This window comes from Thalassophryne amazonica, chromosome 6 (genome assembly GCF_902500255.1).
Source record: "Thalassophryne amazonica chromosome 6, fThaAma1.1, whole genome shotgun sequence".
Classification (NCBI taxonomy): Eukaryota; Metazoa; Chordata; class Actinopteri; order Batrachoidiformes; family Batrachoididae; genus Thalassophryne; species Thalassophryne amazonica.
Genome location: NC_047108.1, coordinates 99,182,844 through 99,198,227, shown reverse-complemented (window position 1 = coordinate 99,198,227; position 15,384 = coordinate 99,182,844).

Below are 15,384 nucleotides of genomic sequence, written 5' to 3'. Positions count from 1 at the left end.
TTGTAGCTTTAGTTATGAAATGCCTGTGTGCATAAATGTGTCAATAATTTACAGTGTACCATTCTAGTAGCTGATTTACTTGCTTTGAAAATCAGTTTGATTCACTATCTATATACTGAAAATAGATAGTGATATACTGACTAGGTAGTTTCTTAATAGATACCAGAAAATCTACTGGAGTTGAATCTTTTAAGGATAATCTTAAAACATATTTATTTTTCATTGCATATAGCTAAGGTATGTTTTTGAATTTGTTTTTTAATCTTGTGCTATATATTTGTTGGTTTGCATGTTTTTATTTTGGTGTTTAAATTTTGACTTGTATTTATGCAATTATATTCCTTCTGTTGTGATGCTTAATCATTTTTATCATGTAGATCATTTTGAAATTTTCTGCCTAAAAGTTGGATATAAATAAAATTTTTTATTATTGTTGTTGTTGTGGTCTTTACTGTTGTTGAGAATAACATCTGTAATAGAGGAGCTTATTTATAAAATTGTTTTCATAAAAATTAGCTCAATTGAATCGATGTGTTGAAGCTCGGATTGTAGCTTTATGTAAACTGAATTAAAATATAACTTGTATGCCTTTTAAGTAATGTTAAGGCAATTCTATTGCTACTCCTGTATTTGCATAATAGAATTAAACACTTGGAATGTATGGAATATTCACTGTCACCCATCTAAATAAATCTGTGAAAGAATAATTATACGTAGAAATGACAAATGAAAAAGTAATTATGGATGATTTTATATTATCAACCTTGATGCAAAGTACACTATAAATGACAAAGAGCGTTGATGATTATAGAATGGAGAATTAAAAAATAAAATTCTTGTCCCTAAAAATGCAAAAAAACAAAAAACAAACAAAAAAAAAAAACAACAAAAAAAAACTGCCTTGCAAAAGTATTCACCCCCTTTGACTTTTACACATAATTTTTTTATGCCATTTCAAACACTAAAAGTAAATTTGGCTTCTCTTGATATAAATTAAATAAAACCTGGAGTGTTGCCCGTGGAGGTCCATGGGCTCTTCATTGGATAGTGTTTATAAAATAGGTGCTGACATTTCCAAGGGTGATAATTAATTATGCAAAGTTGTTTTCAAGATTTTATCTGAAAGTGCAGGAAATTAAAATGAGAAAGTTTTGTGAAAAACTATATGATTTGACACCTTTAGTCGACATCATGTTTTACAACTGACAAGGTTGAGATATTTGTCAGAGCTTGTGTAGTTACCAGGGACTGATTAACCCTCTCAAGGCAGGCGCTGCAGACTTGCAACAGCTAAATATCTGATTTTTCCTGTTACTAAAAAATAATTTGGGCTTGAGAGGGTTAATGGTGATATCAAAGTCCATTGTTCACTGTTCCTTGACCCAAAATACATAAACCTACCAACCGGCAAATGTCAGCTCTCTCGAGTTTCTCCATGATGAAAGATACACACACAGCCAGACGTACACAGAGGCCACTTGGCTTTTAATGTATATATGATTTACCGCTCCCTGCTGGAATGGTGCGTGAGTCCAGAATTTAATTATCAACATCCATTGTTCACTGTTGTTACACAATATCCCTAATTTCTCCAAAAATATTAGTCCTATCAACTTTCCATTTTCGCCAAGTGTTGACTCATCATCATCACTGGTGAGAAACAGGCCGGTAGTCACTGAGGCTGGTTATGGGAGATTTCTTGGGTAGGGGGACTATGATGGAGGACTTCCGGTGTGATGGTACAGCAGACTGTGTCAGGGACTGGTTGAAGATTTTGGTGAAAATGCCAGCAAGCTGGTCTGCACAGTCTTTCAGCACCCATCCGGAAACGCCATCGGGGCCTGTTTCTTGTGTGGGTTGGCACCCCTCAGCGTGCGCCTCACCTCGTGCTCCCCCACGTGAAGTTGCTCCCGGCTGCTGGCAGCGAGGCAGCTGCTCCTGGTGTCACAGTCTTGAGGTGAGTAAAGAAGAGATTTAACTCTTCTGCCAACGCAGCATCACCTTCAGAAGCTCTGCTGCTGTGTTTGTAGTTGGGGAGGTGATGGACCATCACTCATGCCTGCCTGCTGTTGTTGCTGGCCAGGTGGTCATCGATCTTCCTGAAATCCTCCTTGGCCTTCCTGATGTGTCTCTTCATGTTGGTGTGGGCTGTGCTGCAGATAGCCATATCACCAACGTTAAGGCGTAAAAAAACGTAAAAGCTCTGTGACCCGCAAACTTATTCACCTTAGGGACACAAAGTAGTCCTGCGCCCTGAGAACGTAAAGCCCGGGCCGGTATGTGAGGTTTAATTAGGTCATCTAGGTAGGGAGGTGCCAGTCCATGAATAATTTTATAGGTTAGTAGCAAAACCTTAAAATCTGATCTCACTAGGACAGGATGCCAAAATGGGTGTAATGTGGTCAAACTTTCTGCTTCGTGTCAAAAGTCTGGCTGCAGCATTTTGAACCAACTGGAGACCCCTAATGCTAGACTGCGGTAAACCAGAAAATAGAACATTGCAGTCGTCCAATCTAGAAGAGATAAATGCATGGATCAGGGTCTCAGCATCAGCCATAGACAGGATGGGATGAATCTTCGCTATATTTCGCAGGGGGAAGAAAGCAGTCCTAGTAATATTTCTAATGTGGAGGCGAAAGGACAACGAAGGATCAAAAATTACCCCAAGGTTCCTCACTTTATCAGTGTGATGTATGACACACGAGCCGAGGCTGAGCATTAACTGGTCAAATTGATGCTGATGTCTCACTGGACCAAGAACCATCATTTCAGTCTTATCAGAGTTTAAAAGTAGGAAGTTTCTAGACATCCAACTTCTCACTGCTGCAAGGCAATCTTCTAAGGATTTTATGTGAATGAGATTACCAGCAGTTATCGGCATGTATAACTGAGTATCATCTGCATAGCAGTGAAAGGTAATCCCAAAACACCGCAATATGTGCCCAAGGGGTGCTATATACAACCCCTGGCAAAAATTATGGAATCACCGGCCTCGGAGGATGTTCATTCAGTTGTTTAATTTTGTAGAAAAAAGCAGATCACAGACATGACACAAAACTAAAGTAATTTCAAATGGCAACTTTCTGGCTTTAAGAAACACTATAAGAAATTAAGAAAAAGATTGTGGCAGTCAGTAACAGTTACTTTTTTAGACCAAGCAGAGAAAAAAAATATGGACTCACTCAATTCTGAGGAATAAATTATGGACTCACCCTGTAAATTTTCATCCCCAAAACTAACACCTGCATCAAATCACATCTGCTTGTTAGTCTGCATCTAAAAAGGAGTGATCACACCTTGGAGAGCTGTTGCACCAAGTGGACTGACATGAATCATGGCTCCAACACGAGAGATGTCAATTGAAACAAAGGAGAGGATTATCAAACTCTTAAAAGAGGGTAAATCATCACGCAATGTTGCAAAAGATGTTGGTTGTTCACAGTCAGCTGTGTCTAAACTCTGGACCAAATACAAACAACATGGGCAGGGTGTTAAAGGCAAACATACTGGTAGACCAAGGACATCAAAGCGTCAAGACAGAAAACTTAAAGCAATATGTCTCAAAAATCAAAAATGCACAAAAAAACAAATGAGGAACGAATGGGAGGAAACTGGAGTCAACGTCTGTGACCGAACTGTAAGAAACCACCTAAAGGAAATGGGATTTACATACAGAAAAGCTAAACGAAAGCCATCATTAACACCTAAACAGAAAAAAACAAGGTTACAATGGGCTAAAGAAAAGCAATCGTGGACTGTGGATGACTGGATGAAAGTCATATTCAGTGATGAATCTCGAATCTGCACTGGGCAAGGTGATGATGCTGGAACTTTTGTTTGGTGCCGTTCCAATGAGATTTATAAAGATGACTGCCTGAAGAGAACATATAAATTTCCACAGTCATTGATGATATGGGGCTGCATGTCAGGTAAAGGCACTGGGGAGATGGATGTCATTACATCATCAATAAATGCACAAGTTTACGTTGATATTTTGGCCACTTTTCTGATGTTTGAGGATGATGAAATCATTTTTCAAGATAATGCATCTTGCCATAGAGCAAAAACTGTGAAAACATTCCTTGCAAAAAGACACATAGGGTCAATTTCATGACATAGGGTCAATGTCAACGAGCAGATGTGATTTGATGCAGGTGTTAGTTTTGGGGATGGAAATTTACAGGGTGATTCCATAATTTATTCCTCAGAATTGAGTGAGTCCATATTTTTTTCCTCTGCTTGGTCTAAAAAAGTAACCATTACTGACTGCCACAATCTTTTTTTCTTGATTTCTTATAGTGTTTCTTAAAGCCAGAAAGTTGCCATTTGAAATGACTTTAGTTTTGTGTCATGTCTGTGATCTGCTTTTTTCTACAAAATTAAACAACAGAATGAACATCCTCCGAGGCCGGTGATTCCATAATTTTTGCCAGGGGTTGTAAAGGGAGAAAAGCAGGGGGCCTAAGGCAGACCCCTGTGGAATCCCAAATTTCATGTCACTAAGGTTAGAGGTAGTGTTACTGTACAAAACACAGTGAGAACGACTGGACAAGTATGACGTCAGCCATGCAAGAGCACTCCCAGTATTCCCAAAATGATTTTCCAGCCTATCAAGTAGAATATGATCCACTGTATCAAATGCAGCACTGAGATCTAACAGCAACAGAACAGTAGGGGTGTCCGAATCCATTGTAAGCAGAAGATCATTCACCACTTTAGTGAAGCGCCATCTCAGTGGAATGATATTTTCTAAAAGCAGACTGCAGTGGCTCAAAGAGATTATTCTCAGTAAGATAGTCTACGAGCTGCCGTGAAACCGCTTTTTCCAGAATTTTAGATAAAATGATAGATTTGATATCGGCCGATAGTTTGTCAATACACTAGGGTCAAGATTAGATTTCTTAAGTATGGTTTAATCACTGCAGATTTGAAACATTAGGAACACACCCAGAAGTTAAAGAAAGATATAATTTCCAGCACAGTCGGCCCAAGAGTGGGCCACAGGTCCTTAAACAATTTTGTTGGTATAGGATCAAATAAACAGGTGTGCTTTTTGTTGACATTGCGAGCTTTGTCAGCATGCCTAGCGAGATACTGTTAATTCTGTAATCTAGGTGAATACCTCAGTAGTGGCGCCCACATCAATAGCAGGGTTGTAGTGGCTGGATTAAGGCATGACGGGATATGTTTAACCTGATGTCTTCTATTTTCTCCCAAAGTATCAAGGAAATCTGTGCTGTAAAAGGAGAGCGAACTACAGGTGGTTGTCCATGCAAAAGTAGTGCCACCATGTCGACAAGAACTTTGAGTTATGCTTGATTTTGCTGATGAAATCAGAGTAGTAAGTCTGCTTTGTAGCCAATAATGCATGCTTATACTCTAAGATAGCATCACGCCACGCAAGGTGAAATACGTCTAATTTTTGAACGACGCCATTTCCTTCTAGACCTCTTGCTTTATGTTTGAGGTCACGCAGATAATCATTGAACCAAAGTGACTGTGATTTGCGGCAGCGCGGTTTTAACACAGGTGTTCAATCATGTCGAGTGTAGTTTTGAGCACTGAGCTTAAACTATCCACAAGTCTGTCTACTGACTGGGTATTTTGTCAAATGTGAAGCTAAGACATCAGGCAGTCTAGCTTTGAGTTCAGTCTTAGTTGAGGAGTTGATGCATCACCGTAATGATATATAAGGTTGTTGTTCCTCTAAACACGGCAGCGAAACTGTAAACTTAATAAGTGAGTGATCAGACACCACTGATGTAAGAGGCATGATGTCAATATTCGTGACAGCAATACCACATGTGAGAACCAGATCCAGGGTATTTCCACTAATGTGCATCGAATCCCAAATGCATTGCCGAAATCCTAATGCATCCACAATTTCCATAAATGATTTGCAGAGGGGATCAGAAGGCTTATTTATATGAATGTTAAAGTCGCCAATGATCAGAATGTTATCTACACTAATTGACAAGTTAGAGATGAACGTACCAAATTCATCTAAGAATTCAGAATATGGACCAGGAGGCCTATATACAGTGACAAAGTAATACGACTGATTTTTATTCTTCTGACCTTGGCAATGTGTAATATCCTGAGCAGAGCGGAGAATCAGATGCTCAAATGAGTGATATTTGTAACCCCCAACAGCTAATAAGCTAAACCTAGATTTATAAATAAGAGCAACACCCCCGCCTTGCTTCACATCACGAGGGACATGACTAAATGTATATGCTGGTGGGCAGGCCTCATTTAAGGGAAGGACAGCTGTAGGTTTAAGCCGGGTTTCACATAGCCCAATCATATCTAAGTGATGATCAATAATTAGATCATTGATCAACAATGATTTTGAGGACAGTGATCTTATGTTAATGAGACCCAGTCTAAGGACCTCAGTGGGGTTGACAGTTGAACTGTTTGGGTTTAGGGGTGGTTCAGAGTAGCATATATAAGATGCCTAGAAGTAGGTTTAGGTTTAAGACATTCCACGCACGTTGTAGGTAGCAGACACGAAATCTTTGCTATTGCTGGGAACAACCACTGAGCCATCCTCAATTTCACATCATCCAATATAGTAATGGGTATTAAGTTTGGAAAGCATATCCCTCTATGATTTTTATGGACACGACTACGGAACAACAAACAACAATCATGAAAGTAACCACTAGCCTTAGCACAAGCAAGTATGATCATAACCATAATATATCTTCAATTGTTACACCAGTTGTTGGGATACACATAGATAACCCCTCCACCTTTGCTCTTACCAGAGTCACTGGTCCTGTTCAGGTGCTGCATTGAATTGCATGCCAACTCTGGGATGGATGAGTGTAGCCACATTATATATAAGACTGAGACACAACAGTCTCTGGTAAAGTTATCCGAAGCCGCCCGCAGCCTCAATTCGTCTATTTTATTAGAGAGGGATCTTACATTGGTGAGAAAGAGGCTGGGAGGCGGTGTTTGTGTGGCTGCTTTCGTAGCCTGGCTAGCTCACTGCCCTGCATCCCCGCTTTTGCTTCCTCTGTCTGCACTGCTCTGCTTCCTTCTGGTTGGGAGAGTGATCCATGGAGAGCCAGGGTTCCTTTCTATGTGTACTAGGATGTTGTATGAACGAGAAGACTCCGCTGTAATATTCCTCTCACACGATTATATTAACAGATCATGTCAACTGTTGGTGGTGTAAGTTTTGTGAATAATTATATTTATTATTTGGCACATTTAGGTTGACATCATGTTTTACAACTGGCAGGGTTGAAATATTTGTTCAGAGCTTGTGTAGTTACCAGGGACTGATTAATGGTGATATCAATGTAGATTGCTCACTGTTGTAACTAATATCCCTAATTTCTCCAAAACTATTAGTCCTATCACCTTTCCGTTTTCACAGCGTTCATCCTTGACCCAAATACCATAAACAGTAAATGTCAGCTCTCCCCAGTTTCTCCGTGATCGAAGCCATACAGACACACACGAACGCATGCACAGAAGCCACTTGGCTATTAATATATCAATAGCAAAGCCACGATGACTGAGGGAAGCCACCGAGGCACACACTGCAACTCCAGACGTTACATTCTTCACTGGCTGCAATTATAGAATCTGTAAATAGGGCAAATTTCGAATTTTTGCGTCACCACTTATACATCATCATTGTGGAGGGGAGCAAATAAGGATTTTCTGAAAAAGCAGACTTGAAAGATGAGTTAGTTTGCTGGAAGGCACATAGGCAACTCAAGTCTAGAATGAGATTTTCCCTTTAATGAACATTCCTCTCCGATCCCTCCACCATGAAACTTTGAGTTTTGATGCAACAGGCCAAATTTGTCCTATGTACAATCTCTCCAATCACATACACAGAAGCCTATCATTCCCTCAGGTCATGTGTGTCTTGGTGGGTTTCCTAACTATTCTCTTTTTTGCACAATCACATACATTTTGAGAACAGTCTACTCCACACAGATTTACTATACAGTGCCATAGTGTTTGGATTTTTAATGAATGATGCTTGGAAATGTTCATGTATCCATCCCCTGACTTGTCTAATACCCATCACACTAGAGGCCGAATGAACCCGAAAGCCGTCCGAATGAAAATGGACCTACATTCTGGAAGAGTCGAGGTGCATTCTAAAATGTCCGACTGCATTCTGAGTGCATCCAAACAGTTTGGCCCATTCCTGGGGCCAGCCCGAATGTTTAGCTCATGTTCAAAAATATTTTGAGGTGCACTCGAAGTGTGAACTTTATCAAATGGCAGTAAGAATGCATTTTGACCGCAGTTTGAATGTGCCACAAATGAGCCGGACAGCACCTCCAGGTTAGAACCCTGCATTGGGACTGGGCCCCGCCGGGTCCCACAGGACCCAATACGGGTCTTGTGGGGCGGGGGGTTAGAACCTCACTGTGGGCAGGAGCAAGCAGGTAAAGAAATACGAGTCACAGTCAACAAAGGAGAATCATGTCAAAGTATGCGGTGTCCATATGCTCCGTTACACTTACATAAAACCTTTTAATTGAACAGGAACAGCAGCAGAAAAGCACAATCAGTGGAGCTCCTCAGACAAGCACCAGCAAGGGTTACCATGGTGACACTGCATGCCCATATATGGCACACATATGACACCGTCTTTGACACAAAGAACACCATGAATCACTATTAATAGCACCGCTGACATGACGCGTAATTCAACCATCCCATGTTTGTTGCATCATTCTTAAGTGCTCTAATTTCCTGTAGAGAGAAAGAGCAAGAAAGGGAGAGAGGGGGCGAGAGAGAGGACAGTGGGAGTGAGACGGGGAGAGACAGACGAGAGACAGAGAGAGAGGGGGGGAGAGAGGAGAGACAGTGGGAAGTGAGACGGGGAGAGACAGAGATGAGAGGGGGAGAGAGAGAGACAGTGGGTAGTGAGACGGGGAGAGACAGAGAGACGACAAGAGAGAGAGAGGGGGAGAGAGAGAGACAGTGGGAGTGAGACGGGGGAGAGACAGAGAGAGACAGAGAGCGAGAGGGGGAGAGAGAGAGACAGTGGGAGGAGACGGTTGAGAGACAGAGAGAGAGACAGAGAGCGAGGGGGGAGAGAGAGAGACAGTGGGAGTGAGACGGGGAGAGACAGAGAGAGACAGAGAGCGAGGGGGGAGAGAGAGAGACAGTGGGAGTGAGACGGGGAGAGACAGAGAGAGACAGAGAGGGAGGGGGTGAGAGAGAGAGACAGTGAGAGAAAGAGCATGCAAGTCAGTCCTTCTCTCGCATTTCTCCTCCTTTCTGTGCCCTTGGGGCAACTGTTGTTGTGAATTGGCGCTATATAAAAAAATTGATTGATTGATTGATTTCTGAATTTTGAAAGATGATTTATATGTTACACCAAAGGGTGCCATTACTTATGCACCCAAGATCTTGGCTTTGACATCTTTATTTAATTTATATCACGTTGTTGAGTTTTGCTGTCAGTTTGAGTTTAAAGAGAATAATTTTAATATAAAAAGCCTGATTTACCTTTGTGATCAAAATGGCAAAAACAAATTAAATTGTGTGTGTAATATATATAATATATATATATATATATATATATATATATATATATATATATATATCTATATATATATATATATATAATATATATATATATATATATATATATATATATATATATGAGGACTGTTAGAAAAGTATCGGACCTTTTATTTTTTTGCAAAAACCTGATGGATTGAATCACGTGTGCTTGCATGAGCCAACCTTGACCCTTCATGCACATGCGTGAATTTTTTCACACCTGTCGATTGCATCATTTGCTGGTAAGCAGCCTTTGTGTGAGGATGGGTGGAGTCTCTCGTCGGATTTTCTTTGCAAGGAATATGGCGGAACGACTGGAGCAGCACGACTGCATCAATTTTGCCAGAAAACTGGGCGATACCCAGGTGGAAACCATTCAGATTATTCAGACGGCTTTCAGTGACGATCCTATGGGCATCACACAGATTAAGGAGCGGTACAACCGGTTTAAGGACGTCCGCACAAACGATGGAGAGCGAGCCACGCTCCGGTCGGCCAACAACACACTGAAATGACCAGATAATTTCCAAGTGACGCTGTGGGTGATGTGGGACCGTCGTGTGACTATCCCGAGAAATTGTGGAAGAGGTGGACATCAGCACTTTTTCAGCACTTTCCACTGTGACAGAAGATTTGGCCATGAAAAGAGTTGCAGTGAAATTCATGCCAATGGCTTTGGCACGAAGCTGCTGATGGAGCAAAAGCAACTCCGTGCTGAAGTCTCACAGGACATGCTGTACATGCTCACCTCTTCAACAATTTCTCGGATAGTCACACGACTGAAAAGCCACCGAAAGCCATCTGAATCTTCCGAATGGTGGAAGAGGTGGGCATCATTTTCGGAGTCCACTTCAACATGGAGTTGCTTTTGCTCCGTCAGCAGCTTCGTGCCGAAGCAATCGGCATGAATTTCGCTGCAACTCTTTTCATGGCCAAATCTTCTGTCACAGTGGAATGTGCTGAAAAAGTGCTGATGTCCACCTCTTCCACAATTTCTCGGATAGTCACACGACGGTCCCACATCACCACAGCGGACCAGCTAAGTGACCCAGTTAGAGGTTCCACAAAAGGGGGTTGCTGTCAATGGATACAAAGTGGCTTCTCCTTATTATTCTCCTTCTTTTAAACATATTCATAGGTTTGTTTAATAATTGTCTTAAATGAATTGGCTTCAAATTTCATCCCTAAATTCTAATCAGATGTATTACTTAAAGTCTTTAAGCTTCATCTCTCTTTCTTTCACGTTTCATGAGCAAGTAAATTGTGTCCATAAATGAACTTATTTAATCACTGTCCACAAAAATGCCAGTAAACTGTTCATTTCTTGTAAATTGGAAATAAATTGTAAATATTTCTGCTGTGGTTCAATTTGTGTTCAGAAGGAAACCTTTGGTCAATGATATCTTAGAATTCAGACTTTCAGACCAGAGACTGATTAATTAAATTGAGACTGATTAATTAATTTGAGACTGATAAATTAATAAATGTTTAAATTAAAGTACCTATGCTTCAAATAGGTGGTGCCCCCGAGGATTACTTATCCTAATAAAATAATAATTATTAAACCCTAAAATTGTTAATTATTTTGGTGACCCATTAAATTAGGCCTAGGCCAATCTAATTCAATTGGGAGTTTAACAATACCTAATTACATTTTATTTTGTTGCTCCCATGTGAGCCGATCTAGAATTTACCAAATCATTACATCTTTATGGTCCCCCGTTGCGAGCATGTAGATTCGCTACATCCTTATGGTGCCTTCGTGTGAGGCTTAGCAATACTTTCACTACACGGTTGTAGTGGTGATCCTCACCCCATCTTTGCTTGTGAACAGCTGAGACTTTTGGGGATGCTCCTTTTATACCCAATCATGACATATCACAATTAGAGTCTTCAGTTCCAAAACACTTAGAGTATTGTTAGAAGGAAAGTGATGTAACACAGTGGTAAACATACCACTGTTCCAGCTTTTTTGAAACGTGTTGCAGGCATCCATTTTAAAATGAGCAAATATTTGCACAAAACAATAAAGTTTATCAGGTTGAACATTAAATATCTTGTCTTTGTGGTGTATTCAATTGAATATAGGATGAAAAGGATTTGCAAATCAATGTATTCTGTTTTTATTTACATTTCACACAATGTCCCAAATTCATTGGAATTGAGGTTGTATTTGGAACTCCCTCCCTTACCACCAGAGGGCTCCACAAACTGTGGAAGCTTTTAAGAATGCCTCAAGGCACTGTTTCGACAGGCCTATCACAGGTCTCAATAATTTGAATCTGTTGCATCTTTGTTTTTTATTCTACGAGGTCTGTTAGAAAAGTTTCCGACCTTTTTATTTTTTGCAAAAACTATATGGATTTGAATCATGTGAACTTGCATCAGCCAATCTTGAACCTTCGTGCGCATGCGTGAGTTTTTCACGCCTGTCGGTTGCGTCATTCGCCTGTGAGCACGCCTTGTGGGAGGAGTGGTCCAGCCCCTCGGCGGATTTTCATTGTGAGGAAAATGTCTGAACGGCTGCTGCTTTTTTGCATGAAAATGTTTTCAGAAACTGTGTGAGACAGCCAGGTGGAAACCATTCGGAAAATTCAGATGGCTTTCGGTGAGATCTTATGGGCATCACACAGATTAAGGACCATTACAACCGGATTAAAGACGGCCCACAGCGGCAGGGCTGAGTGGCTGCGCTTCAAGCGGCCATCGACACGCTGAAATGACCAGATCATTTCCAAAGTGAAGGCTGTGTTGATCCGGGACATCGTGTGACTACCAGAGAAATGGCAGAAAAGGTGGACATCAGCCATTTTTCGTCAGATTCCATGTTACAGGAGATTTTGTAATGAAAGACGTGCAGAGTCATTCGCGCGTCGGGACGAAGCCGCAATGGCGGAGAACAAAAGCAGTCTGTGTTGGAAGTCTCACAGGACATGTTGTGACATGCCCAGGTCTTCCACCATTTAGAAGATTCAGACGGCTTTCGGTGGCTTTTTAGTCGAGTGAGTACGAGAAATTGTATATTATATATTATATATATTATATTATATATATATACGAGGGCTGTCCATAAAGTATAGGTCCTTTTTATTTTTTTCAAAAACTATATGGATTTCATTCATATGTTTTTACGTCAGACATGCTTGAACCTCGTGCGCATGCGTGAGTTTTTCCACGCCTGTCGGTGATGTCATTCACCTGTGAGCACTCCTTGTGGGAGGAGTCGTCCAGCCCCTCGTCGGAATTTTGTCTGAGAAGTTGCTGAGAGACTGGCGCTTTGTTTGATCAAAATTTTTTCTAAACCTGTGAGACACATCGAAGTGGACATGGTTCGAAAAATTAAGCTTTTTCGGTAAAAATTTTAACAGCTGGAGAGATTTTGAGGTGATACTGTCGCTTTAAGGACTTCCCACGGTGCGAGACGTCGCGCAACGCTCTCAGGCGCCGTCGTCAGCCTGTTTCAAGCTTAAAACCTCCACATTTCAGGTTCTATTGATCCAGGACGTCGTGAGAGAACAGAGAAGTTTCAGAAGAAGTCGGTTTCAGCATTTTTCCGGATATTCCACTGTTAAAGGAGATTTTTTAATGAAAGACGTGCGGGCGGATTGCAGCGTCGGCTCGCAGCGCCGCGACGCCGCCACAGGAAAAAACACCTCTGTTGGAAGCCTTAAGGACAAGTTGGAACATGTCCAGCTGTTAAACAATTCTCATATACTCACTCCACTGAAAGCCATCAAAAGCTGCCTGGATTTTACAAATGGTTATCAACACGGAGGTGTTTTTCCTGTGCCGCCGCACCGCGCCGGCTGCGTCCCGACGCGCAGACCCGTCCGCACGTCTTTCATTAAAAAAATCTCCTTTAACAGTGGAATATATGGATAAAATGCTGAAACCGACTTCTTCTGAAACTTCTCTGTTCTCTCACGACGTCCTGGATCAATAGAGCCTGAAATGTGGAGGTTTTCAGCTTGAAACAGGCTGACGACGGCGCCTGAGAGCGTTGCGTGACGTCTCGCACCGTGGGAAGTCCTTAAAGCGACAGTATCACCTCAAAATCTCTCATCAGCTGTTAAAATATTTACCGAAAACCAGCTTAATTTTTCGAACCGTGTCCACTTCGATGTGTCTCACAGGTTTAGAAAAAATTTTGATCAAACAAAGCGCCAGTCTCTCAACAACTACTCAGACAAAGGAATTCCGACGAGGGCTGGACGACTCCTTCCACAAGGAGTGCTCACAGACGAATGACGTCACCGACAGGCGTGGAAAAACTCACGCATGCGCACGAGGGTTCAAGCATGTCTGACGTAAAAACATATGAATGAAATCCTATAGGTTTTGAAAAAAATAAAAAGGACCTATACTTTATGGACAGACCTCGTATATATTCTGTTTTTATCTAAGATTTTTTTTATTATTCTCTTATTTATCCTTGGTTTTATTTTTTCCCTGAAGCACTTTTAAGATTTTATTTTAATGAAAAATGCATTATAAATGAAATTTATTATGATTATCATGACATTGTTGAACATGATGTCATTGAACGTCACATTTCGCTCATCTTGTGTACAACATTCAGTTCTGCTGATGAATGAAACATTTATTATGCTTACTTTTGATGAGAAATGCTATTTACCGCACACAGTACTGACCAATATTACATTGAATACGCGTCCGCCGTCAAGCACGTTCATTTGTTTGTCCCGATGCCTTCCCATCAGCCTCCGTGTGCCTGAGATGCTGAAGTGGCTTATTTTTATTATTTATTTATTTATTTATTTTCTTGTTGGTGGTGTTGTGACAAAGTGCTGGTGCCCTCCAGCTGAAAAACTCACCCAGAGCAGACAAATGCTGAGGAGCTTCTCTGAAAACTCTTCAAAAAAGAAAAAAAAAAAACCTTAACGCTTAACAAGTAACTTCTGTCATAATGAATTAACACATTTCCAGATGTCATCTTCCAAAACAATGGACAGTTTTCATCTGTGATGAATTATTATTTTCTTGGGGTGCTATGACAAATCCAGGGGGCTCTAGCACCCCTTAGTGCCCCCTTGGTGCCGCCCATGGAATGATGTGATTTTATCTGCCAGCTCTGGGAGGTGTGTCTTAGTGCCCTGCATCTGCAGATTAAGTTCATTAAGTTTTTGAAATGTCACTCAGGTATGCAAGCTTCATGAGGAAGTTGTTATCTTTAAACTTCTGGGCAAGCTCATTACCCTCCTCCTCCAGGAAGATTTTGATCTCATCCCACAATTCAACACCCTGGACTAAACCTTCCCCCCGTGACAGCCACCGGAACTCGCTGTGGAACAGTACAGCTGTGTGGTCGGAGTCCATCTCCTCAATGCAGAGAAATCCGGGCTTTGACAGGTCGTGTTTTGATGAAGTTTACTGTGGCAATAACGTCGGTCATAACATCATTCACCTCAGGACTCAGCTGCTTGGAAGCGAGCACCTCTCTGTGTATCATGCAGTGTGTCCACTGCCCTCCAGGGAGACGCGCTTGATGAGCACCTGCACCCCTCCCCATCTCCCAGCCAGAGTGCCGTCTGTGCAGATTCCCACACAGTCCTCCCATTTTAAATCAGCATCTTTCAAGTAAGTGTCAATGATGATCATCCGCAGTGGCCCTGTTTTTTTTTTTTTTTACAGGTTTACAGAAAAGCAAATCCTCACTATCGATGAATCTGACATATGTTGTTACTAAACAGTCCTTGTTGCTGTCTGTGGCTTCGTCCACCTGCAGAGCAAAACGGTCGTCTCGTAACTTGTCATTGAGCTGCTCCTCCATATCTTTTGACATGTCATAGATGCACCTTGCAATGGTAT